At 39.4% G+C, this 26979-nt stretch overlaps 1 protein-coding gene across 5 annotated transcripts in view; it reads right to left on the bottom strand.

Annotated features, from left to right (window-relative positions):
* The window catches only part of LOC140076866 (5-hydroxytryptamine receptor 2A-like), a 354582-nt gene that overhangs the window by 165680 nt on the left and 161923 nt on the right, over positions 1-26979 (bottom strand). For 4 of the 5 annotated variants that reach the window (XM_072123627.1, XM_072123626.1, XM_072123625.1 and 1 more), the window contains one exon: positions 9303-9423. The exons of the other annotated variant lie outside the window; for it this stretch is intronic. The gene's annotated coding sequence lies outside the window, so the exon portion shown is untranslated. The remainder of the gene's footprint in view (positions 1-9302; positions 9424-26979) is intronic. 5 annotated transcript variants of the gene reach the window in all.

The raw sequence follows: 26979 nt of genomic DNA, 5'->3' as shown, positions 1-26979 counted from the left end.
AAGGGGAGCGTGTCGCAATCATACGTATGCTAAATATTTCCCTAAATATTTGTCTGGTTTAAGATACCCTACTAGGAAATGTTTAGGATTTCAGGACTGGCATCTCCATTAATTATTTACAGGGAATATCTTCATCACTGAAACAGCCTAAATGTTCTCTGCAGTGCATCAGCTGCTGTCAAAAGAAATGCTTGCTTATGATTTCCTTCAGAGAATACAACTGATGGGTGGGGGCACTTAAAATTTTGCAGGGCAGTTGCAATCTATTATAAATCAGGCTATATCTTTATTGGCATAAGACAACGGGTATGCAGCTGGTAGACAAAGTACAGGCGGTTCCCTACTTAAGGACACCCAACTTACAGATGACCCCTAGTTAAAGACGGGCCCCTCTTCCCCCTATGACCTATGGTGAAGCTCTTTGGATGCTTTACTATAGTCCTATATTGCAATAATAAGCTGTAAGGTGTCTGTAATCAAGCTTTTATAATAATTCTTGGTCCCATTAAAGCTAAAAAATTTGAAACTCCAATTGTCACTGCAGCCAAAAAAAAAAATTGTCTAGAACTACAATTATAAAATATACAGTTTCGACTTACATACAAATTCAACTTAAGAACAAACCTTTGGACCCTATCTTAATTACCCAGGGACTGCCTGTACTCATCTCTCACATAATAGAAGGATCTGACAGTAGATATTAGTAAAAGGGGGTTGTTATTTTCCATGTTAGGTAGTTATTTGATTCTATTGACTACAGATGAAAACATTTACATTTCTAAGTTAACCTTATGTAAAAATTAACTCTGTCCAGGTGCTTCCAAAACTCACCTGACACTACATATCCCACAAACACATTGCATGACATCAATTATACTGAATTATTCTTTATTGCTTGTAATTATTTGGAGGATCAATAACATATGGATCTAATGTCAGTCTTAAAATAACATTTTTGCATAAAATACAGCCTAGTCAATAGCTGCATCTGTGCCCAAAGTCAACATTTTGCCTTTGATTAGTAAGGTCACAACGAAAGATTGATTGCCATAACTGTCTGTGCTAACCATCCTACAAACTTCTAAAATACATCAAAAACTAAAGAGTGTAAACTATAAAATATAAATTGGCTTTAAGACTCGCTTACTGTGCTTCCAGAAAATAAGTGGCTACTATCAATCCAGCTAGTGGTTTATCAGCCATCCCTATGAAGGTAGTGGTTTATGTGAAATCCCTTTAAAGCTAGTGGTTTAGTAGACAACCCTGTTGAGCTGAAGTTTTAGTAGACACTTCTGTAGAGCTAGTGGTCTAGTAGAGATCCCTTTAAAGTTTATGGTTTATTAAACAACTCTGTGAAGCTAGTGGTATAGTAGACACCCCAATGTGGCTAATGGCATGGTAGATATACCTGAAGACTATTGGTTTAGAAGATATCTGTTTGAAGCTAGTGGTCTACAAGACACCCCTCATACTTCATGACGTAGACACCCCCATGGAGCTAATGGTTTAGTAGACATACCTGTGGAAATAGTGGTTTGGTAGACATCCCTATGTAGCTAGTGGTTTATTAGATATCAGTTTGAAGCTAGTAGTCTACTAGACACCCCTCATACTAAGTGATGTAGTAGACACCCCTGTGAAGCTTGTGGTTTAGTAGATACCCCCATGGAGCTAGTGGTTGAGTACACAATCCTGTGGGAATACTGGTTAGGTAGAAATCACTTTGTAGCTAGTGGTTTAGTAGTAGATACCTATGTGGACCTGGTGGTTTGTAGACAACCCCATGGAGCTAATTGTGTTAGTTAGTTTAGTATGTACAAGGAAAATAGCTGCAATGTTTCGGGTCAGTATGAGCCTTTCTCAAGGCCATACCAAGCCAAAATGTTGCCACTTATCACGGAGACATCACCTTTTTACCTCACATCTACCTGCATAGGAATGCAGATTTTTTTCCTTGTAAATATTTTGGAGGACCCGTTTGCCTAGTCCTGGTAGCTTGAACCCGCCATTTTTTTTGCAATTGTGCTTCTGAGATCTTTCCTCCAGTAGTTGGTTTAGTAGATACCCCTACAAAACGAGTGGTCTAGTAGACATTGTTACTCCCCACTGGTGAAACTCGTAATTGTTGCCAACACCAATTGCAACACTTGAAATGCTGATGGCAAAGGTATGCATGCCTTCATTTTCCCTAGGATCACCCCTCATAGGGATAAGTGCAGTCAACGATGATAGCACCAATTGCAGGGTGGGGTTGAGCGTTCGGAAAGTGAACTTTCGGGTCCAGTTCAGCCGAACATGGCAAATCCGAACCTGAAAAGGTCTGCTCATCCCTAGTATAGTGGTTTAGTAGAAACACCGTTGTGTAGCTAGTTGTTTAGTTGACAACCCTATGAAGCTTCTGGTGTAGTAGACATCTCGGTGAACCTTGTGGTTAATAGATAACCAGGTAACTAGTCATTTAGTAATAATTCAATAAGTCATTTAGGATCTGTGAAGACCAAGTAACCACTCATTAAAGGAAACCTACCACCTAAAGTGGCAGGTTTCTGATGGAAATACCGGGCACCAGCTCAGGGTGAGCTGGTGCCGGAGCTTATTTTTGTTAGTGTTTTAAACCGCGGTATCGCGGTTTAAAACACTTTTTAAACCTTATAGCCGGCGCAGGGAGGTACGCGCTCGGCGCTTACCATGCGCGCGGCTCTCCTTCACTTCCTATGTAGCCGCGCGCACGGTCGCGCGCATGGTAAGCGCCGAGCGCGTACCTCCCTGCGCCGGCTATAAAGTTTAAAAAGTGTTTTAAACCGCGATACCGCGGTTTAAAACACTAGCAAAAATAAGCTCCGGCACCAGCTAACCCTGAGCTGGTGCCCGGTATTTCCATCTGAAACCTGCCACTTCAAGTGGTAGGTTTCCTTTAATCCAGTTGTTATTTCCATTTTTAGATAAAGAATCTCCTATATCACATCTGAATTCTAAACAAAGTTTTATTTTGCTAAACCAGTAAATTCTTCTGAGATCCCCATGTAATATTCAAGGAACTGACTGCTCTCTGTGATTTTATATAAATACAATACAAGTTTGATCAGCATTTTACCTAGAGCAATATCCACTTGCATCCATGTTAAATGTTAATGAGATTTCTGTTTGAAGATGTTTTTTTTCATTTTTTTGTTTGTCTATATTGGTCTGATGTATTCACCAGCTAAGCAAGATTTTGTCCCTAATGAATAGCGCTGTTTATTGTGATAAAAGAAATAATAATTTGCACATATATAGCATTTTTTTCCCCAACACACAAAATTAATCATTTTTTTTTTAAATTACACATCAAAGGCGAAAACTTGACACAAACTTATCTCCTGAATTAACATAACTTCTTTCAATGCCAAAATATTTCTGCTGAATGTGTAGAACAGTTCCCAGAAGATTTACATCATGTAGAGAATTGTTCTCCCTTCAAGCAAGACTGCTAGTATACTGCAGCAATGACTTTGATGGCTGGCCGCATAGGTAGTGGAGGAATAGATAATGGAGATACAGTATATCCTTTACTGTATTCTCGCTGAATAAGTGTAAAGCAAAATTACGCTGACTGGATCACATCTCAATGTCAAATAGTGTAAGTTCTAGTTAGTTTGGAAAGCTGGAAATGTAAAGGCAATTCCGTAACTTTTGTGTATGACTTTTCTATCTAGTAATTAGTTATTACATAAAAACAAAATGTAACATTCATTTTACATGGTTTTCAACTTCTTTTCATTAATGGAAATCTAACATCCTAATCAAGCATGATAAACCAGGGACACGAAGGCCCCTTCCACACTAGCGAGTGTGATGCGATGAACTCGCATCACACTCGCAACGCAAGCTGCCGGGAACGCACGGCCCGAACGCTGCACCGCGGGAGTGAACTGACATGCTGAGTTCACTCCCGCGGTGCAGCGTTCGGGCCGTGCGTTCCCGGCAGCTTGCGTTGCGAGTGTGATGCGAGTTCATCGCATCACACTCGCTAGTGTGGAAGGGGCCTTACTCATAGATCCAGGTACCAAAACTGCGCGGATCTTCTTATCCATGGCCTCCTACATTCTAAAATCAACTTTCAAAAGTATGCTAATGAGTTTGAAGGGCTTTCGCAGTGTTACCAGAGCCCCGCCCGTGCTGCAGGTAACTAAATACATTCTTCAAACACATTAATAATGCACACACATATATAGGGCGTAGAAGCCCTGAAATAATTGCAAATGCTAGCTTATTGATAGCACTTGTAATTAATTAGCTCAATCCACCAACTTCACGCCAATGGTACGTGATGGGGGGCGTGGTCAGCTGAGCGGAGAGTGAGGCTGGCCGGCGACTTTTCACTTGTGAAAATTTACCGGCTGCGTTTAATTCTTTGCGCGTAGAAATAAATGCTGCACGAGACTCCGCCTCTTGATTTATCACACTGTGCAAGAGCAGCGGCGCGGCTATGATAAATATCCCCCTTACGGGCAAGCAGTCCTACAAAAATACATGCATTAGATAAAGTGCTTTGCTTCATGAATATTATCTTGGCTCATTTGTTTTGTAACTTTAAGGCTGATTTCATTCCAGAAAAATTGATTGTTTTATGTGGGAGTCAAGTCTGTTCTGTCAACTTCATTTTTATTTTAAATTGCATTTGATTTTATTTTTGTGGGTTATATAACAGCTGATTCCCTACTTTTTTTAAGCTTGTCATAAGAAACTTTTGGTTTTGGATTTGTACTTTTCTTTTTTCCATTTGTAAAGACGAGGGTTAAAGTACCCTAGAGGGTCAAAAAAATTATAATAAAAAAAAAATTAAATCACCCCCTTTCCCTAGAACTGATATAAAACTAAATAAACAGCAAAAATCCCAAACATGTTAGGTACCGCTATCTTCTACAGTACAATTATACATTATTTAGCCATTTATACATTTACACAGATTTGTCCCCGTAGCTGCTGACCACATGGGGGAAGTACAAGGCAAGTATTGGAGATGAGAGATCCCTACTCCTGTCATTCTACTGTTCCCTCCTCCTACATTTCTTACCTAAGCTGCTGACTAGGTGTGTACTGTGGAAGATGTGCACTGTTATATACATATTATGCTGTACACTGTGCAGTATTATATATATAATGGTGCTCATCCTCTATTCTTTAGTGTGTCATGTTGGATGCCTGGGCCTCCTGACACTGCGGGCCCCATGGCAGCTGGTATGGCTGCTTCCACTGTAGTTACATCCCTGAATGAGACCAAAATCAAACTTGAGGTATAATATCCACTCGCCATGTTTTGAAAAAGAAGGAGGATGAGTACTACTTGAACAACACTGGTTCAGCTGTGAAGCATGGGGGTAAAAACTTTAAACTTTAGGGGGGTTCTGCAAAGGGAACAGGACAACTGCACCATATTAAAGGGAATATGAATGGGCCCATGTTTTTCATAAATCTGGCCAACAACCTCCTTCTTTCAGTAAGAGCAATGGAGATGGGTTATGGCTGTATTTCCCAGCATGACAATGACCCAAACACAAAGTCAGGGCAACTAGGTAGCGGTTCTGTGAGAAGCATTTCAAGGTCCTGGAGCGGCCTGGCCAGTCTCCGGAACTGATCTTTGGAGGGAGCAGAAACTCAATGTTACCCAGTGACTGCTCCTCAAACTGAAAGATCTGGAGAAGATCTGTATGGAGGACTGGGCCAAAATCTCTGCTGAGGTTTATAAAGAACTATAGAACTGTCTGACCTCTGTAATTGCAAACAAAGGTTTCTGTACCTGTTCTGTTTTTATATTGTATTCTTATTTCATGTAAAAGAAATTACAAATGGATTATTTAAACATCATTCAATGTGATTTTCTGGATTTTTTTTAGATTCTTTCTCGTTTAGTTAAAGTGAATCTACAATTACTATTATAGACCGCTCCAATATTTGTCGATGAGAAAACTGGCGAATTCTGCAGTGGATAGAACACTTATTTTCCTCACTGTATATAATAATACAGGATGTTATATTTACAGGCGGTCCCCTACTTAAGGACACCCAACTTACAGACGACCCCTAGTTAAATACGGACCCCTTTGCCCACTGTGATCTCAGGTGAAGCTCTCTGGATGTTACTATAGTCCCTGACTGCAATAATCAGCTACACGGTGTCTGTAATTAAGCTTTATTCATAATCCTTGGTCCCATTACAGCAAAAAATTTTGAAACTCCAATTGTCAGTGGGTCAAAAAAAAATGTTGTCTGGATCTACAATTATAAAATATACAGTTTCGACTTACACACAAATTCAACTTAAGAACAAACCAATGGAATCTATTTTGTACATAACCCAGGGACTGCCTGTATGATTTTTTTTTTTTCCCTTTATATTTTAACATTTTATGATCTAATATAATTATCATAAACTAATAGTAATTATATTCAATATTAACAGCCAAATAAATCAAATAAATAGCATGCATTACTTTATTTCCCTTCGTTTTAATACATAATTCCCAACCTAACATTAAAGCAAGAACCTCTAATTACCCGAGCCTGGATATATTCTGCCGTAAGAACTGTAATATCGCTCTACTTCTGCTTGAAGTTATATTTGGCAAATGCAATTCTATACAAGAACATTTTGCTATTATTCATTCCAGCAAAGCTTTATAGATACATTGCTGACATCAAACAAAACTCGAGGTCTTTCTTTTTATAAAACCCATTTTTTCCTAAATTTAGTAGCCCACAATCGATGCGTCATAGGAAATGATATCAGAACCAAGGTTTATTCCAGGTAAAATCTCTTATTAGTTGTACTTGTCTTCATACAGATTTATGAGACAGATGTAAAAAAGTAAAATCCATTCTTTCTATTATTTTAATAGTTTCTGTGAAAATCAGTTACCCATTTGTTTTAATAGTCACTTAATCCCTATGACAAAGTATAAGGTGAAATCACGGGATGTACTAGTGGACCGGCCCATAGGTTCAAGGGAATTTATTTATGACAAAGTCCCGGTTCCCCCCTTTGTTGTCTCCTTATTAATATATACCGTATATTCCGGCGTATAAGACGGAATTATATGTCTTGTCTGGGGTCGTCTTATACGCTGGTAATCGCGACCGCCCGCCGTGTATTCACGGCGACGGTCGGGTCGCGCTGCATGGAGAGGGCTCACAGGCCGAGCCCTCTCCATAGCCGATAAGTCTTTGCTGCATATTGCAGCAAAGGCTTACCGGTAACACCCGGGATCGGTGCTGGCACCGATTGCGGGAGTTTTCACAGCGATGGCTGCCGGCAAAGCTGCCGGCAGCCTCAAAAAGATAGCGCCGCCATCTTGACGTCATCGGGGGCGGCGATCCTTCTCCATGGTAGCCTCGGGTCTTCCGAAGACCCGAGGCTATTTAGTTTTAACCCCTTCATTACAGTGTGCTGATAGCACATTGTAATGAATGAGGAGGAAAATCCCCATATACTGCCATACTGTAGTATGGCAGTATATGATAGGATCGATCAGACAACCTAGGGTTAAAGTACCCTAGGGAGTCTGAAAAATAGTATAAATAAAAATTAAAAAAAGTTTTAAAAAAAAAATTATAATAAAAAACCCTAAAATTTCAAATCACCCCCCTTTCCCTAGAACTGACATAAATATAAATAAACAGTAAAAATCATAAACACATCAGGTATCGACGCGTCCGAAAATGCCCAATCTATTAAAATATGATAACGGTTTTTTAATGCATTTAACCCCGTAACGGAAAATAGCGCCCAAATTAAAAAAAATGGCACTTTTTTGCCATTTTGAAAAATATAAAAAAATCTATAAAAAGTGATGAAAAGGTCGTACAGTCCTAAAAATGATATCATTGAAAATATTATCAAATTTTGCAAAAAATGACACCACCTTCAGCTCCGTACACCAAAGTATAAAAGAGTTATTAGCACCAGAAGTTGGCAAAATCAAAAAAAAAAAATTTGTACAGGAGGTTTTCATTTTTGTAAATGTATGAAAACATTATAAAACCTATACAAATTTGGTATCCCCTTAATCGTACCGACCCAAAGAATAAAGTAGACATGTCATTTGGGGCGCTCAGTGAAAGACGTAATATCCAAGCCCACAAGAAAATGGCGCAAATGCGTTTTTTCACCATTTTCATTGCATTTGGAATTTTTTTCCCGCTTCTGAGTACATGGCATGGAATATTTAATAAAATAAAAATTTAAGGTACAGTATGGTAACATTTACAGTAAAATGGACGATGGTAATGTTGTTGTTGTATGCCTTATGTTTATGAGCGACAGTTTTCCTGCTATATACCTGCATGTCATAAGAATTTAAATAAAAAAAAGGACCATGTTAAATTCATTAATTAATTTTTACCGGTGTTTTGTATGCGTTGGAAAAGGGGTAGTCTTATACGGCGAATATATCTTAAACTCTATATTTTAAACAGGAAAATAGGGGGGTCGTCTTATACACCAGGTCGTCTTATACCCCGGAATATACGATATATATATATAATACATATTCTATTAAAATAATCTTTTAATATCAGATAGTAAGATGGCAGAGTTTGGAGGTAATACATGTTTGAAGAGACTGTCACATTAAAACAAATGCTATAGTTTACCAAACACAGCGCCACACATTGCGTAGTGGCTTGTTTGAAACTGTGAGTGACTCATAAAATTTTTTTCTAAAATCTGCGAATTACCAAACCCCTTTGTGATCTGGTTTTGCAAACTTTTACACTTTCTCACCCTCCCCCCTGCCACCTCATCGCTAATGAAAGGGGGGAATCCGAGAGACAACGTACTGGCCTGTAAAGGCAGAATACGGATGGGCTAAGGTAGCCCCTCAGGCTCATTAGCATAATTTTAAAAGTTGAAGGAGCAGATGGAAGGAGCAGATGGATAACAAGTATACATCCTGTCATCATGCCTGGATCTATCAGTAAGTGCCCTTGGTTTATTGTGCTTGATTTTGATGGTAGATTTCCTGTAAACAAGGAATAGCTTACAATGTTTGAAATCTGGACTTCTCTCAATACTTGTGTAACCTAAGCCATGAGAAGGGTATTAAAGGATAAATGTGTAAGGACTACTCAGGCCAAAGACAAGTAGAGAAGAGCCTCTAGCAATGAATGTTAATCAACCTACCGACCATTGAGAATAAAGTGAGAATCTTTTATATTATTCCTCTCATTTATTATTTCTCTTATTCTTATACCTTTATCCCAGATTGTACAACTTTATATTTTTACTTTTAAGTATTAAAATAAATGAAGAACCAAAGTCTTACCTTAATGAGGATCTTCTTATTCTATTTTGTCCTTGTTGCTCGGTGCCCTCCCGATGGCCAATTCTCTTTATATTCCATCAAGAATTGCAGCATCTTTGAAACCAGCAATCCTGTTAACCTCCTTGAAAGCAATCATATAAAGTAATATTATTTCTAAACTATTTATTGTCCTCTATTTTTCCTGCAATCCTGAACAGAAACGGAACAAACACCATAAACAAAAGAAAGAAGAGCTTCGAGGACTGACTGTATTGGCAAGTTACAAAAGATTCCATTTTATACCCTTTTATATTTCGAAAGTGGAATTTCGCCTAATCTTTTGACAAGTCATAGTGATATGTAAGAGGATAACTTATGGGATTCCTTAGATAGGGCCAAAACAAAAGACAGGCAATTCTCTGCAAAGCAGCCGAAACCCTTCACAGCTACTCCAAGATGTCAATCACATTGAATTGTAGACATTGCACAACCAATTCAATCTTATTAAAATCAAGCACCGTTGCACTTTAAGAGACTCAGGACTGATAAAATAAAGTTTTAACCTGTCACACACTGCAATGGCAAGAGTCCCCTGACTATTCCCTGACATTGGAGAGTCCTGCAGTCACAAAATCCCCCAAATCTCTCATTTTATCATGAGTGATGGCTTCTCTGTCTCTTGGATGGATTGATGTCGAGAGCCATCACCAAAGAGATGAGAGGACAGGTGGACATTTACTGCAGATATTTTACAATACATATCTGTTAGGAAATACATAGTGAACACAGATCATCATGTAAGGTGGCAGATTAAACTTTTTCCTCATCATGTTTTTAATTAAAAAAAATATCATCAGAGAGTTAGTTAAACTGGTTTATCTACTTATGATGGAAAATAAGAAATTTCCCCCGGATTAACAATTGACTCGATGGGGCAGCACTATGGAGAGGTTTTTAATGTTTTTTTTATTTGTACTTTGTATCATACACCATAACTGGGGGGGGGATCTTCTCTAATGGCTTTTTTATGTTACTTCTTTCTCCTGTGGTGAGCAGAGTCTCTAAATTCTTATATACAGCATAGGCTGAGGGAAATGAGTCTAAAGATCAACTCTAGTTCCGAATTATTAGGAACATCATCAGGTTCCTCATCTGATCCACTGTCAGCGGTGTACTGTCAGGAGCTGATTTACAAAAATGACTTAGATAAGGAAGAAAAGCAGAGGAGAAAGGAACACAGGAACAAATTAGTTTAAGAAAGTATATTACATAATAAGCGGCACCGTTGTTTTTTATATATTTTATTTAAAGTTAGTTATAGTTTAAGTGTGCCCATACACAGAAGCTCCTGGCTGTGTTAAACAGATGTTAAAGGGCATCTACAGGGTGAAGATTTTATCCAAATGAGCCCGAGTGGCTCCAAGCTCCATAGGTGTTATTAGAGCCTGGAACCCCCTAGAATCATTTGCATACAGTCTTTCATCCTGGTGGTAGATATTCTTTAAATACCATCTATATCTCTTACCATGATGTGCCTGATGTTTAGACAATGAATACGGGTGCTGCCTGGCAACTTGTGGTTTTTTTTTTTATATGACTTTACCTCTACAAGGACACATCATTTATGGGAAAGCTAATGTGTTAAATATCCAAAATGTTGTCTTCTCAGATGATAGAAGAGGACTGTGGAGGAAGCTCTGTATATAACAATCTGATAATCCTTTAATTAGCACAATTGTGTTCATTCTAGTCTTGACTGCCATATCTCCGTAACACCATAGGCTCCCCAGAAGCCCCTATAACTGCTCTAGTATTGGATGACAGGAAAATGAACCTCAAACCTCATTTCTACAACATTTAGTATATGTTCGAACATGTTTGTCTTTGGTAATAAAAAGCTACGATCCCCCTACCCAAGATGTCCCCTCAACTGATGATGGTGAGCTTTCAAGAATATTGACATAATGTCTCTAGTATTCTCGAAAGTTCACCATCAAGTGGCATTGCCTGATTTCTTCACTCTTCTCCTGCTCTCACTTGATATTAGAATAATTGATATCAGAGTTTTAATAAAGTCACACAATTGGGTTTATCCCCATGTGGCCATATGCAGTTTCAGTGGAAACTGATCAGCTATGGTGGTCATTTATTTCATGTATGAGATGTAATTGCAAAATAATTTAGGAAGAGACCAATGGGGATGCTAGAGCTACAGAAGTATCATAAGGTGGGTATAGTTTTTTTTGCACTTGGCTAGAATAATTGTAAATCCCTTTCAGAAAACTTGAAAGTGATTTTCTTACACACTGCAACAACTCAGATTTCTCCATTAGGTAATAATTTATAGATTACATCTGTTCTCTGCGTTTCGGGAAGACATTAAGGTAGTTGAATTCAGTCTAATTTCATAAGTTGCAGGAATGAGGAGGGCTCCGTGGAATTCAGAGGAAGTTGAAGAGCTGCAATTACTATAATCTAGTCTGGTGTTCGTGGAAACTCAGGGGCTTTCATGAAACATTGTTATCTCGACAACGAGAAAAGGCTGTAAGTTATGCGTCCGAAACTTTTTGGAAGCAATAAAGCCATTATTTGAGAGTGAAGGGATTAATTCAGAATGACTGAACAACCCGATTCCCCCAAAGTATGGAAAAAATAAATGATAAATCTCTGCATCCATGGAAAGTCTATAAATTTCAACCTGTATTATGTTACAAAGTATTTCTTGCATTGGCTCTGAATCCAGACATTCTGCTCAGTGTTAGTCCTTGAGGCATTATGGAGCATAACTTTGTAATTCTGGGAAATATTTGTCTTGACATTGTTTTTACAACCTCAGTTTTCGGGCCGACATTGTAACAGTGCAGACCGGCTTTTTATTTGAATTGCAAAACAATCTGTCATTCATCTTGGTAGAAAGCAAGAATTTTGGTGTTTTACTTAAAAACAATGCGGTTGCTTCATTTACATATGAGGTGGAAAGTTGAAGTCTATGTTTTCGCTTTCAGGCAGTTTATCTGGTGATGTGTGTGTGCAATAGGGTCACCAGAGGAGAGCAGGAATATATCCAGATGATATTTTAATATAGAAGAGTCACTGTATATCCCAGGAACATTGTAAGCTATTCCACGTTTAAAAACAAATATATTAACCTCACTCAAATTTTTGTGAGTCGTCTTTGGGATTTTAAAGGGAATACATTATCAGTGAATCACTTATTTTTGAACCAGATATTAAGCCCTTAAAGAGGAGGTTTCCGATAATGCTAGCAGTGTAACACTTCTGCATCTGTTTTAGCACTAGGAACTGTTCCAATTTGTTCCAATTTCTATATGCTATGTGGAGTGGGGGTGCTTAAAGGGGGTGTGGGTAACATAGGAGTTGGTCAGCTCCCTCCTGAAAGTTTGATCAATTGTGTTTAATAATTCAAATTTAAAATATAAAAAAAAGTAAATTCCATCAATATGCCTTATGACCAGCTATGTAAACACAGTTTGTTAAAATAGTATATCTAAAATATTTAGTAAATGGAATGGCAGACAAAGAATATAAATAAACCACATAAGCTTAATGGTAGACCAGTACACCCAATTGACAGCAGCCAAAATGGTAATAATAATCATATGACTAATTACTAAAAATAAATTAATTAGATAAGGGTTACTAGCCTGATGGACAGTTTCCCCAGTGTGCTGCTGGAGGCGTGTCTGGGAACTGCCTTATTTACCTGCCTATTCCCATCATACCTTGCTGGTTATTTTCTAGTCTTAACTCTGTATCTAGTGCTCTTACTATCTTGTTTGATATTCTGTGTTTTGTATTTGATTCTGTACCTTTGCAGCCATCTTGGTTTTGACCTGGTTTGTTTGTCTCCGCTTGTCTGCCTGTATATAACCCACTAGATCTTGACCTGACCTGTATATAACCCGCTTGATCTTGACCTGACCTGTGTATATCCCGCCTGTCTTCCTGTATCTGTTGTCTGTCCCTGAGTATCAATTACCTCCTAGTGTTCTCCTGCTTTCCCTGTCTGTCTTGTGTCGGTTTCTGTGCTCCAGCGTGAACACTGGTCTATTCCTGTATTCCGGTTACCTGTCCACTCCACCATCCAGTAGCTGCCACACAAAGTAAGTTTCCCCTGTCATCTTGTAGGGTCACTCAGGGACTGTCAGTTCCTGATGGTGGGTTTGCCCTTATCAGGGCGGTTCATCTGCTTTAGGCAGGGCCTTAGCCCGCAGGGACGTTGCAGGGTGAGTTCGCCACCACTTACCTAGTCTGACAGCTAGCGCCAAGCCTGGTTGTGGTTGGGCGGTTTGCTGGACAGGTGCTGAAAACATGCTTTTTCAATGTTTTTTTTTTGGTTTTGAATATATATTTAGAATACTTTATGTAAATTTAGGATGCACAGTCATCACACATTATTGGGGGTTTGTGTTATTCTGTATGATTTAATAGAAATCTTCTGCTAGAAACTCTTTTTGATGGACACTATAGAATACAATTTCTGATAGATGCAACACCTATAATGAAACACCTTGCCGAGCTCTACATGTATAAACAGGGGTCTTATCTACAAAAAGATATTGTATTAAAATACATCATTCCTGCTTTAGGATAGGATTTTTAAGTGTCTGAAGAAACCAGAAAGTCAATGGGAGGAGGGGGGGGGTTGTATCATGTGTCCGGGACTGTTCTAGTTTCACATGGCAACCAATTTGAGCTCATCTTTGATTTTATAAGCTGCTGTGGGAAAATAAAAGCTGAGCTCTCATTGGTTGCCATGAGAAACTAGAAAAGCTTTGCTCCCATACACTTTAAGACTATTTACAAGAGGTTCTATTTCTTTGGTCTGCAAAAAGTTTATCTTCCCAGGAAGTGGGTGTAAAGTCATGGGAGGTTCATACGGTGAGTATGATTTAGATTTTGATTTTTTGTAAAACATTCAGAGCAGGAGCTGTACTTTTTAATGATAATTCTATCTTTAATCTGATCTTTAAAATTTATAGTTAATTTTATCGAAAGGATGTCCAGTTGGTAGGTAGGGATTCATCAAAATGTTCCATTGAAATAAAATGGACATCATTTGTAAAGGCGATTACCATTGCCTTATATTATTCTGATTTATAATAACAATTACCATCCAACTGTGCTGTGGGCTACATGCTGATATTCATATTAAAGGAAATCTATCATCAAAATCATAGATCCAGGCATTAGGACTGTGGTAATCTTCCTATAATTGTTATCTTGAAGGGCTCTAAGGTTGTTACTAGAGCCCCTCCATGCTCTAGCTTCACAGGCATTTCAGCCCTCTAACTAAAACTTCCTCTACTGCAATGAGATTACATGGGACAGAGGGAGAGGGTAAGTGGTGAAGGAATAAGTTGGAGGGGGAGAGTGTCCCTGGCTTATCCTGCTTGGTTTTGATGGCAGATTTCCTTTAAAGCGGACCCTGCAAATTAATATGGAGCTAACCCACCATCAGATTTGTTTAGCCTTTGGCTTCTCCTAGTTATCAGTGAAAGTTCAGCCTTTTTTTCACCATCACTAACCTTCCTGATCTCACTGAGATAATTTGAAACCCCCAGAGCTGGAAGTCTACAAACAGTTTTATCAGTGAGTCTGTTGTGATAGGCAGCCTGCAGCTGCTGTCTCCCTTCAAAGAGATACCTTTTGCCTGTGTCCCTAATTCCAAACCACATAATACTACCTAATCAGCCTTAGCTATTATCCAGCCCCTAACTACCAGACCAAGGGTGAGGTATTATCCCAAGTCTGGCTACAGATCCACCCAATCATTACCAACCCTGCAGAGAGGAACAAATACAGCTTGTTACCTACTGCTACATTGGACTGCCTGTCCAATGAAGATCTTGTGAGTTTGCTTATCATCCCTCTATCTTTGTATGATCCCTGGCTGGCCTCCCCTTCACCATCCCCCCTTCCCTCCCCTTCACCATCCCCCCTTCACCCACATTGGGAGTGTCCCTGGGGAAACCCTTCACTAAATTGAGGCCTCCCCCTCTTCTCCCATCCCCTCGCTGGTGCTAATGGGCATAGATAAAGCTTTTTCACCTGCACCAGGCTACCTGTGGCATAACACTGGCACTAGGCCACACTACAAGCCAGCCTCTTAAGTCCAATGGAATCCAGCTGCCCCCACAATGCAGCCAAGCCCCTGTAGGTGGATGTTGCAAGTTGCTGTGGGGTCGAGAGAAATAGATGCCAGCCAGTGATCTGTTTAACTCCTTAAGGACACTGCCATTTTACAGCTTAAAGGAAACCTACCATTTAGAATGGTAGGGGTAAGCTGTAAGTACCGAGCACCAGCTCAGGGTGAGCTGGTGCCAGTACTTACTTTCGTTAGTGTTATAAACCGCGGTATCGCAGTTTTAACACTTTTGAAACTTTAGAGCAGAAGAGGCTTCGGCGCTGCGTGCGCCTACATAGGAAATAGCGGATATGCTGCACGCGCACGGTCGCGCGCAGCGCCGAAGCCCCTTCTGCTCTAAAGTTTAAAAAGTGTTAAAACCGCGATACCACGGTTTATAACACTAACGAAAGTAAGTACCGGCACCAGCTCACCCTGAGCTGGTGCTCGGTACTTACAGCTTACCCCTACCATTCTAACTGGTAGGTTTCCTTTAAGGCTCAGTCCCATTTTTTGGATTCTGACTTGCGTCGCTTTATATAGTTATAACTTTTGAACGCTGTTACTTATCAAAACGATTCTGGATTGTTTTTTCCCCACATGTTCTACTTCATTTTAGTGGTAAATTTTGGCTGATAAGTTTTGGCTGAAAATATGATGAATTTTTTGACAAATTTGCCATTTTTGAAATTCAAAATCATTGCGTTTTCCGGCAGTTAAATTTACCACCTAAATAAGTAGCTGAATAACATTTCCCATTTGTCTACTTTACATTTTCACCATTTTTGAAATATCTGGATAATTTATTTTGATGTCAGGCGGCTTACAAGTCGAATAGCGCTTTTCCGGATTTTCAGAATTGACTATTTTGGGGATAAATGCAGTTTTGAATGAAATTTTACATATTTAGCATCAAAACCCCCTATATAACCAACCCATTTTCAAATCTGCACCCCTCAAGCTATCAGAAACAGATTTTACGAAGATTGTTAACCCCTTGAGATCTTCATAGTAATTACTTCAAAATGGAGGCGAAATTTAGAATGGTCAAATTGTGCTGGTTATACGTTCATTTAGCTCTAAAATTTACACATTTCCAAAAGATAAAAATACAAAACCCACCATACAATTTATTCTACAATTTCTCCTGAGTACAGAGACCCCCCACATGTGGCCGTGACTTGTTTTATTGGGGCACAGCGAGGCGCAGAAGGGAAGGAGGGACCTACAGCTGCCAGGATTTTACTGTCCTCATTGGCCCCTTTTGGAGGCTATAAAATGTTTGCTTTTGCGTTATTGGGGCCATGTGATGGCCTTTTTCTTGCGGGACGAGATGCTTTTTCCAGTTATACCATTTTGGGGTTGGTATCCCCTATTGTTGAAAATTTAGGAACTTCTTTTTGAGAGCAGGAGTAGAAAAGCATCAATTCTCTACTGGTTTTTTTACTTTTTTTTTTGGTGTTCCCCGTATAGAGTAATAATCATGTTATCTTTATTCTATGGGTCCATATGATTACGGGGATACCAAACATGAATATATTTTCTTACATTTTACTAAATTTGTCAAATAAAACCCTAATGTGGGGAAAAATCTATCATTTTTGTATTGCCGTCTTCCAAGTGGCATAACATTGTTATGTTTTTGGCTACGGAGCTGGTTGATGGCTTGTTTTTTGCGGGACATGTTGTACTTTGCACCAGTATCATTCTAGAGTACATATGTTTTTTTGATCACTTTTTATAGCATTTTTTGTGGGATTGAATAGGTAAAAATCATAATTTTTGGAGGGTTTATAACAGTTTTCTTTTACGGCGTTCATCATGAGGGTTCAATAATTATTTAGTTTTATTCTACGGATTGTTACGGACGCGGTGATACTATGTATGTGGGGTTTGTGTTATGATTTAGACTTTTTTTTTGAGTTGTATGTCTCTTTATATGTTTTGGGGCTTTTGGCCATTTTTAGTGATTTATTACTTTATTTTTTTATTGAATAATTTATTTTTTTACTTTTTCAATTATTTTACCATGGGACATGAACAAGCAATCATCTGATTGCCTCTTCATGATAATACTCTGCAATACTTATGTATTGCAGGGCATTAGCAGTGTCAGCCTATGCACTTGCAAAGGCTGGCACTCTGCCAGTAAGATGACGTCACAGAGGCCATCTTACCGGCAGTTCCTGCAGGTAACACTGGGGTCCAGATCGGACCTCAGTGATGCCGTAGCAATGATCGGTGCCCCCCAAAAACTATTCGTGGGGGGCAATCATGGGGGAAAGACCCCCCCAGATGCATGCTGACCGCGGCATTTAACGGGTTAAGCACCCGCGATCGGAGACAACTCCGATCATGGGTGTTACACTGGGGTGCCGGCTATCAGTCACAGCCGGCACCCAGTGTTTCCTGATGCCGGTTCGGCTCAAATCTATATCGGACGCTGAGCGCTAAGTCACTGAGCTCAGTGTCCGATATATTGGACGCTGAGCGTTAACAGGTTAATGCACCTCTATACGGCCAGCCTAATTCTGTTTTTCTTTTGGTAAATCTAATCCTTACTACATTTCCTGCAATAGTCAACCAATTATTAAAGTAACTAAAATGAGACCGTATAAAGTTCTTCTGTATAAAGTCTTCATTTCTCTGTGCTCTGTAGTCAATACTATGAATTGGCTTAATACATGTTTGTCTTTCCCAAGAGCTTGCAGTCTAGACTATCTAATGAACAAAGTAAAACAGTTGTTAAAATGCATTGATTAAAGTTGTCTATAATACTTCCCTTTCTATGGCTAGTAAACAAACATGAGACTAAGCTATGCTCTTTATCATCCTTGGAAATACACTATGCGGGAGGAAAACAACACAATAGATTAATTGGTGTACCAGTCAATAAAATATCTGCAAAAATAAAGCAGCCTGGGGGTCAGACTAATCTATGAAAGTTCAAGTATTTGTAACATTTTACACAAACAATTCTAAATAATGGCGCAGAAAAGGTTTTATTTTGTGTCTAGAATATTTATCCCAGGATAGAATTGGGGTTCAATTTCTGATTGCAAAGAGTCTCACTAATGGTGAGTCTATCAGGGAAGTGTGAATCACAAGTCCCCGTAAACTGCCTTATGGAGACTAGGACTTTCATTATTGAATGCTGGGTAATTAGGGATGAATGGAACTGAACTGCAATGTTCAAGACTGTGCCGAAAATTGCGTTAGAAGTCCCTGATCTCACAACTGGACTTCAGTCAAAAACCCGGCGTTCGGGTTCATCCGTCGATCAAAAATCACTCCAGCACCATTGCCCCAGTAGATGCAAAAATTAAAAAACCCAAAGGAAATATAGAAATCAGTATTTCTATATAGATATATAATATAGAAATCAGTAATATTTCTAATTATTTGTGAATGAAACATTGAATTGCTGATCATATAGATAGCCCAGTGATTGGATGTTACAAATAAATGAAATAGTCATGTTATTGGTAAGTCTGCTTTTGTCTATGACTGACTTAACATTTTATTATAAGAGCCCCAATAATATAATTTTCATTTATTTTCCTACTTCTGAAACTGACTTCAATCATTCCGTCATCTGTGCAGTAGTATGTGTTGAGTTTTTCTGCAGCACCACCATAGGAGAAATCGGGTATTACACAATGTCCATTCCATTCAATGGGTTGTACTGAATAATAATAACAATTAATAATTAACAATTTGTTATCCCCCCAACAGAGGAAAAGAGAGTTGTCACAAAAGGCTGAAAAACACAATTTAAATACATTAAAATAGACTAATCTAAAAACCCAGAAATTATTCGCTGGATGTGTACAGTCCTCCAGATGTTGAGACTGGTTCTAAGTTTAAGATCCCATTATGTACTACTTCAGGACACCCTGATATGATATCCTAGCATAAATGTTCTTCCTATGCCACTTAAAAATCAATTACCATATATACCATACCATACCATATATACTCAAGTATAAGCCTAGTTTTTCAGCACAAAAAAATGTAAAGTAAAAACAAATATAGCAAAACTCACCTTTATGGCTTCCCCCGCTGCTAGCTATATACTGGGGCAGGGGGCTGGCTATATACTGGGGCAGGGTCTGGCAGGCTATATACTGGGGAGGCTGTGACCAATGCATTTCCCACCCTCAGCTTATACTTGAGTCAATAGGTTTTCCCAGGTTTTTGTGGTAAAATTAGGGGCCTTGGCTTATACTTGGGTCGGCTTATACTCGAGTATATACTGTATATTATGTAGAATATAATAATCCTATATTAGTAAATGTATTATAATTGTGGTTACAATAATGATAGTAAAAATAATTTCTATGATTCATGATACTTTCCTATAGAGCCATTTGACAACTTTTTTAATGGTCCGTATTTTGAAAGCTTTTTTTTTTGGACAATGTGTATCCGATTCCCTGCTACTTTATTCCTTCCTCAAAGCTGTTAGACAAGTCGTGTAGAGAGATAAGATGAACAGAGATTTAGCTTTATGGTCCCAAAACCATTTTAACGTCTTTAGAAAAGGGACTTGTAAAGCTAAAGATGTGATGACTCAGATGACTTATCTAAGGAAGAAAATCTTGTAAAAAATGTTTTATAGAAGGACAAATGGCCCAGATGGCAGTGCTAATAACTAAGAAAGCACACATTGCTCTCAAAATACTTCATTTCATCCATATGGTTCCTTTCATGTGGAGTCTCATTCCCACAGGTTTTTCTTGGTGGATTGAAAATATCATTATGATATTCATACATTTATGTTAAAAGGATCAGACCTAGTCTAAGGAAGGGAGTAAATCAATTACATTAAAGGGGTTGTCCGAGTTTTGAAAAAAAAATATATGTGGCCGAGAGCGGGCTGCCTAAAACAATAAAGCTGTACTTACCTTCCGGTGCCCTCCGGTATCCAGCTCTGTTGTTGCTCCGGTCCGGGCGCCATGTAAACAAACATGGCCGCCGGAGCAGCGCTGCATTCTGCTTCTGGCCGGACCCGACAACCTTCCGGCCCCCATACACAATGCTGTGTATAGGGACGGATGGGCGTACCCGGCCATTATCTGCTCCGGCGGCCATATTTGTTAACATGGCGCCCGGACCGGAGCGACAGCAGCGCTGGATACCGGAGGGCACCGGAAGGTAAGTATGCATGATGTCAATCAGAGGAGGAGGGGGCATTCATTGACTTCAATGTTAAGATTACTGAGGTAGAGGTTGAGCGCTTCTTCCATTGTTTAGTGGCCATTAAGGCGCATCTCTTGTTGCATACTATTAGACATGGATGTTAAATTATAACATGTACAGGCCTTTTATGTGGATACAAACAGAACCTGGCTGGCAAATATGGACTTCTGAATAATCCCGTCCTATGCATTCAACTCTAAGTAGGATATATCTATGAAATTCAGCATTGTACAAATAAAATAATCATTTAAAATTCATAAAGGCAATTCTTTAATATGAAATAAAGGCCTGAAAATCTAAATTTACAGTGCATCAATACATTTAGAAAATATAATAGCCATGTTATTTTTCTAAACGCTGTCAGACAGTACTTTTGATCTTGTATTTAGCCAATATTGTGTTGTAGATTTTATAGCTTGGAATAAAGAGCCCTTAAAACAGAAATACACTGAATAGAAGAAAATCTCAAACAAAAGCAGAAACATCAATGCAAGACACAACAGGGTCTTATTCAGAATCATAACACTAGTCCAACAATTTATAATAAACTGATGGGGGTTATTTATTAAATGATGGTGCATGGTGCACAAGTGTATGATGTACCTCCGCCCCTCCTGCACAGCAGGTATATCAGGAGGCTCCAGCTACCTGATGTATCCAGCAGCCATCAGCCATTGTACTGTAGGTCTTGTCTGGTGTAGAATTTCACTTTAATCTGAGCCCATTCATGCCCTAGTGCCTATTCAAGCTATAGCTAGAGATCAAGCATGGGGACAGGAATGCCCCATGCCCCCCCCCCCCTTTACACCTCTCCAAACTTGGTGTGAAGGTGGCTTGAAGGGAGAAATACTGGATTATTTTAAGCTGATCAACAATTCTCAATGTCAAGCAGCAGCTCCAAAAGCAAAGCTGTTTGGGTGCAGGGAAGAACATGTTGGGTTTTAACATAATAGTTCTTAAGTTGTGATTAAGCCACCACCATGGGTGTCCTGGAGTTGCTTACTCCCATGATGAGACACTTTGTTCAGCATTGCTTGCAGCAGTACCATACACAGATTGGAGCCGGAAGGCCCTGTAGTGGAGCAGCAGGACGCTCAGGTGTCACTTTTATAGATGGGAAACCACCTGAGTTGTGCCAGAACAGCTAATGCACTATGGACCTGGGGTGGTTTGCTTCCACTTCTTTCCATTGTGTGAAGCATCTGATCAATGGGGGTGTGGGCAGTAAGCATGTTCCTGGTGCGGTGAGGTGCAATTCATGCACTGTACCTCACTGAACCAGAAATGCGACCAATAGAAGGCTATGGGGTCATGAGTAAGCCACACTTTGTGTAGTTAGCTCGCAGCCAATCCACACAATTATGTGTATGAGGCCTAGTGCAGGATACAATCAAAGACTGTAACCGATGCCATCTAATGAGATAACAACCCTGATGAGCCAATATCTACCCACAGAGGCTGGCAGTGACGGGAGGTGCCACACGGGACTGAAGCTGAGGACAAAAGTAAGTATTTGTTTTTTATAATTTTTACACAATCTGCACAATAGTATTTAAAAAACCTTAACAACCCCTTAATATTTTGAAATATGGAAAATCCCTTTAATCTTTTAAAAAAGATAGCATTTTTTTGCAATTTTCTGAGTTTTTAGCCGGTAAGAGTTGTCTACTTGATACTGTCAGGTCCGTATTTATAGTCTGTGATGGGTTACATTTTGCACAAGCTGCAGAGTACATTTTCCCTCTGCTATTACTTCAGATTGATGGGCTCCTCTTAAATGAACATCCCATTTCAATTGCAGCAATAATACACATAGCTGAAAAATGCCGTCCTAAGCAGCTTTGTGCAATATGTAATGATTTGCCTTTCACTTATTACTAAAGATAAGTCTAGCATTATAATTACCACTGCTTTATAAAATGTATACATTAGCATTTGTGTATGAGGAAGTGTCACTCAGGAAATAGTTAGTTATTCCGCACTTGTCATGCCGGGATTGTTTATAATTCACTCACTAGGGTTGGATTATAGGAGAAATGATTTCAATAAAGATTTATGATATTCTTAGTCAAGTTTCACATTACTATGAAAAAAAGCAGCGGGTTCTCCAGGTTTTTTTTAAATTTCCTTTTAATTATTTAATTTATTTCATAAACAGATTATATTCAGTCATAATAGTATATAAGAGTATTGAGAGTCTATGTATAGATAAATAGCAGGTAGGTAACACAAATAATGATAGATTTTGATGCCATTAGGAAACGTGTCATGAACATTTAGGCCACTTCCCTTCACAAACTTTTCTAGTAAGATGACAGATAGAAAAATAGATCGGGATCGATGGACTTGTAGATCAGGTTAGTCCATGTCAAGAACCTCAAAATTCTGTTTGGGGTCTGGTCCAAGTACAGAACTCCTCCAGTAGCACCAGTGATCACTGCTGGCTCTTTAAATGCAACCGGCAAATCGCTAACGCCACAGGGAGTCATGATCCTGGACAAAATGGAGGCATGGACATACAAAAAGACTTTATGCAACATCTATACTTTAATGCCACTGTATCCTTCATCCAGTGATCACGGTTGTAAAATGGCAGGGGTGAAATGAACCCAGACTGAAGCTCAGACTTCTTATTGAGTCAAAAGGTCAAAGGGACTCAAACTCACAATGTTTGCCAAGACTTAACTATAGATAGATCTTTTTAGTTTTGGGTCAAAACCTGACGGGAGAAATTTTACTTGCCTTGCCTTGCCCTTGACAGATTTCTGGCATATAAAAAGGCAAATTTAGAAAGACCCATCACTGGCATTTTTGACAGTTTTCCACCACGCACTCCATGATAGAGCGGAGAGACCTGGCAGAGTATATCCGGTGTGCAGTAGAACACCGGATATACTAATAACCCGGAGCCTCTTAGTAAATATGACGTGTGGTGCATCGACGGAGCAGGGAAATTAAGGGTTCAGATGCAGTATTTGATGTCCAAACCAGGAGTGGAATGAAAAATGAGGAAGAACAGATTCTTTTGGTGATATGTTCTCACTTATTATGATCCACACCTGTTTTTGGCATCTGAAAAACTGAACATGTGAACCCACCCTAATCAATACGCCAGAATTAATTAATTCCTCCCGATGTATCAGGAGTAGTGAATCTTTTATCATTGTATCCAAATATGCTATAACAGTTTTAGATGTTTTGGATGTTCCCTTATGTGTCAACATTTAATAGGCCTAAACGAAGAAAGTAAATGTAGACAACTTCCTACTTACATCGTAGAAAACTAGAAGTATAAACTGTGTCTTTTTATAATAATTTTGGTCTCCAAATTGTAAATCTTCATATTTAATTGATGGCATGGAGGTATGGAGGTTACTAAGATAATAATTTCTTTTAGTTAATTATCCTATAAATTACCTGATGCCCCTTTATTCTCTATGTTCCAGAAAGGTTTTATCATTGTACAAATACATCACATATTACACTAAATTATTTGGTGTCTTTCTCTCCTGTAAATTATTGTATTGTTCGTTTGAAGACTTTTATTACTGCCAGTATGTCTCCCGAGGCTTTGCGTTTCACATATGAGATTTCATATTATATGTGGAACGTTCTCACAAATGTCTGCAATAATACATGTACCCCTTAAGAATGTAATAAAATTGATTAAAAAGTAAAAAAAAAAAACAGGTTTCCTGAAAGTTTTTGGAGAAAAGAAAGTTTATCTTTATTATAATTTACTAATTCATCTTTATGATAGGAAGTTTGATTTGTATGTGAATATTTACAGCTTTTTTTTATTTCAGCGGATGGATAAAGAGGCTTAGAAATACACACTTTGCTGATGCTTCACAAAATGTTTCAAAAGATTTGGTTCAATTCCGAATCTCTTCAATCAGAACCAATGTTGCTCCAGTTGTTGTGGAAAGCGACACATAACCCCCTCTAGCCCTCTAAAACACAAAGCTCCCATCTTGTTTCGTTAACTTCAAGCATTTTTTCATTTCCCCAAGCTTTTGAATTCCCAAGCTTTGGGATGAAAACAGCAAAATTTTAAAAAGTCCAAAGTAAAGCAGCAAAGATTTGGATTTGATTTGGGGCTTGAAATATGGCAGATTTGTACCGATACATGTGCCAACAAATATAATTGTTTGTCTACACACAGTCTAATGATTGCAAAAATTTCTAAACAGCAAATATGTAGAATTAAAGGCAAAGTGTCATTTATGTGTCTATTCAAAAAAAATCTTGAGATATTCCAGTTTTTACACTGGAAACAAGAATCACTCGTCACCAGTTTTCACTTTGGCCACAACATTGAACCAACGCTTTTCCTTAGCTCACTTGCTGAATATTGTAGTCTGGGACAAAGTGCAAAGCTGACTTCAATACAGATACCAATATTTTAAGACCTCATGCACATGGCTGGAGGGAGGAGGAGTGAGTGTTCTTCAATCCTCCCCTCTCCATAGAAGGCCAGGTCTTGTGTGCTCACCGCATCATGACCTGGTGCCATGGACCTCTATGGGCGCCATTACACAGCCCCCCAATATGCTCATGTGTATGTTTTCTCCATTGAAGATAATCCTAGTAGTAGATTCTTTAATCATTTTGGCCCCAAAGCATCCCCTAAATCAAACGCCAGATTAGACAAAAATATTCATATCCCAGATCAGACCCCAAAATGAAACAAAAGCAAGACTACCTACATTGATTTGAGTCTCTAGACGAAACGCTGAAATGTAATGAAACCTAGTATATAAATATAGGGCTTCTAATGTACTGCTGAACCAGTAGAGGTGCTGGTGTTAAAGGTGCACCAAAAAAATTGATGCACTCTGTCAGAGCAGTGCAGGGGGCGCCCAATTCATGAATCTGGTGCCCTCTGCACACTACACAGGCAAACTGCACCTAGTAGATGCTGCACTGTTTTTATTGAATGTGCCCCTATATGTAGAAAATAAATTTGTGTGCCCTAGTCACGGCCAAATCAGCAAAGTTTGTTTCAACTAATTTGCTAAAATAAAATAAGAAACTCGTTAATTTTCAAGAGACTTGTCTCTGTTTAAATACAAAATGAAACTGTATTAGAGATGAGCGAGCACTAAAATGCTCGGGTACTCGTTATTCGAGACGAACTTTTCCCGATGCTCGAGTGCTCGTTTCGAGTAACGAGCCCCATTGAAGTCAATGGGAGACTCGAGCATTTTTCAAGGGGACCAAGGCTCTGCACAGGGAAGCTTGGCCAAACTCCTGGGAACCTCAGAAAAGGATGGAAACACCACGGAAATGGACAGGAAACAGCAGGGGCAGCATGCATGGATGCCTCTGAGGCTGCTTAATCGCACCATTATGCCAAAATTATGGGCAACAGCATGGCCATGACAGAGTGACCGAATGAGGCTAGATAGCATCTAAAACATCCAATAATTGACCCTGACACTATAGGGGATGGCATGCAGAGGCAGCGGCAGCGGCAGCAGCGGCAGGCTAGAGAGTGTCATGGCAACATACCCTAAATGGACTCAGGCTTCAAACCAATGGGAACCAAAGGAACCAAAGGAGGTGAGCAAGAAGCGCTCAAATAATATCGGTACATGATAAAAGTTTGCCAGTATATTTTGTGGATTACACAGCAGGGTGGCGACAAAGTTAACATGGAAGCCATGAAAACAATCCAAAATTCTGCCTGACACAGCTCGTTTGATAAGGGGACCATGTATGGAGGCAGTGAACTAGTAGTAGATTAAAGGTGCTGCAGTTAAAACTATGTTAGTTGGACCTTGGCATGGAGCTAGCGCTCCGCTGCCAGGCAAGCTTTTGCCAATCCAAGCCCCTGTCTCTAGGCTACTCCCCAAACAGCACTTCTAAGAACCTTTTGTATAAGATCAAGTGTAGTAGCGTTCTTATAAGTTTGGGATATGGCGGGTGAGGGGAATGTAAACAGATGCGCAAGAAGCGCTGAAATAATATCCGTAAATGATAAAAGTTTGCCAGTATATTTTGTGGATTACACAGCAGGGTGGCGACAAAGTTAACAAGTTTGATGTGGAATGCCCTGTAATAGCTCTTGGGCGGTGTGCCTTTTATCGCCTAGGCTCAGCAGTTTGAGCACCGCCTGCTGTCGCTTAGCGACGGCACTGCTGCTGTGCCTAGAGCTACCGACTGATGGCGCCATGCCCACGGATGGTAATTCGGAGGAGGAGGAGGAGGTGGAGGAGGGGTGGGAGGAGGAAGAGGTATAGTAGGCCTTTTTTAGACCTGGACCGAGGTAGGCCCCGCAATCCTCTGCGTCGGCAGTATATGACCAGCCCCAGGGTCAGACTCGGTCCCAGCCTGCACCAAGTT

Source organism: Engystomops pustulosus, chromosome 9 (assembly GCF_040894005.1).
Source record: "Engystomops pustulosus chromosome 9, aEngPut4.maternal, whole genome shotgun sequence".
In the NCBI taxonomy this organism is placed as follows: Eukaryota; Metazoa; Chordata; class Amphibia; order Anura; family Leptodactylidae; genus Engystomops; species Engystomops pustulosus.
This window is presented reverse-complemented; position numbering and strand designations above follow the sequence as displayed.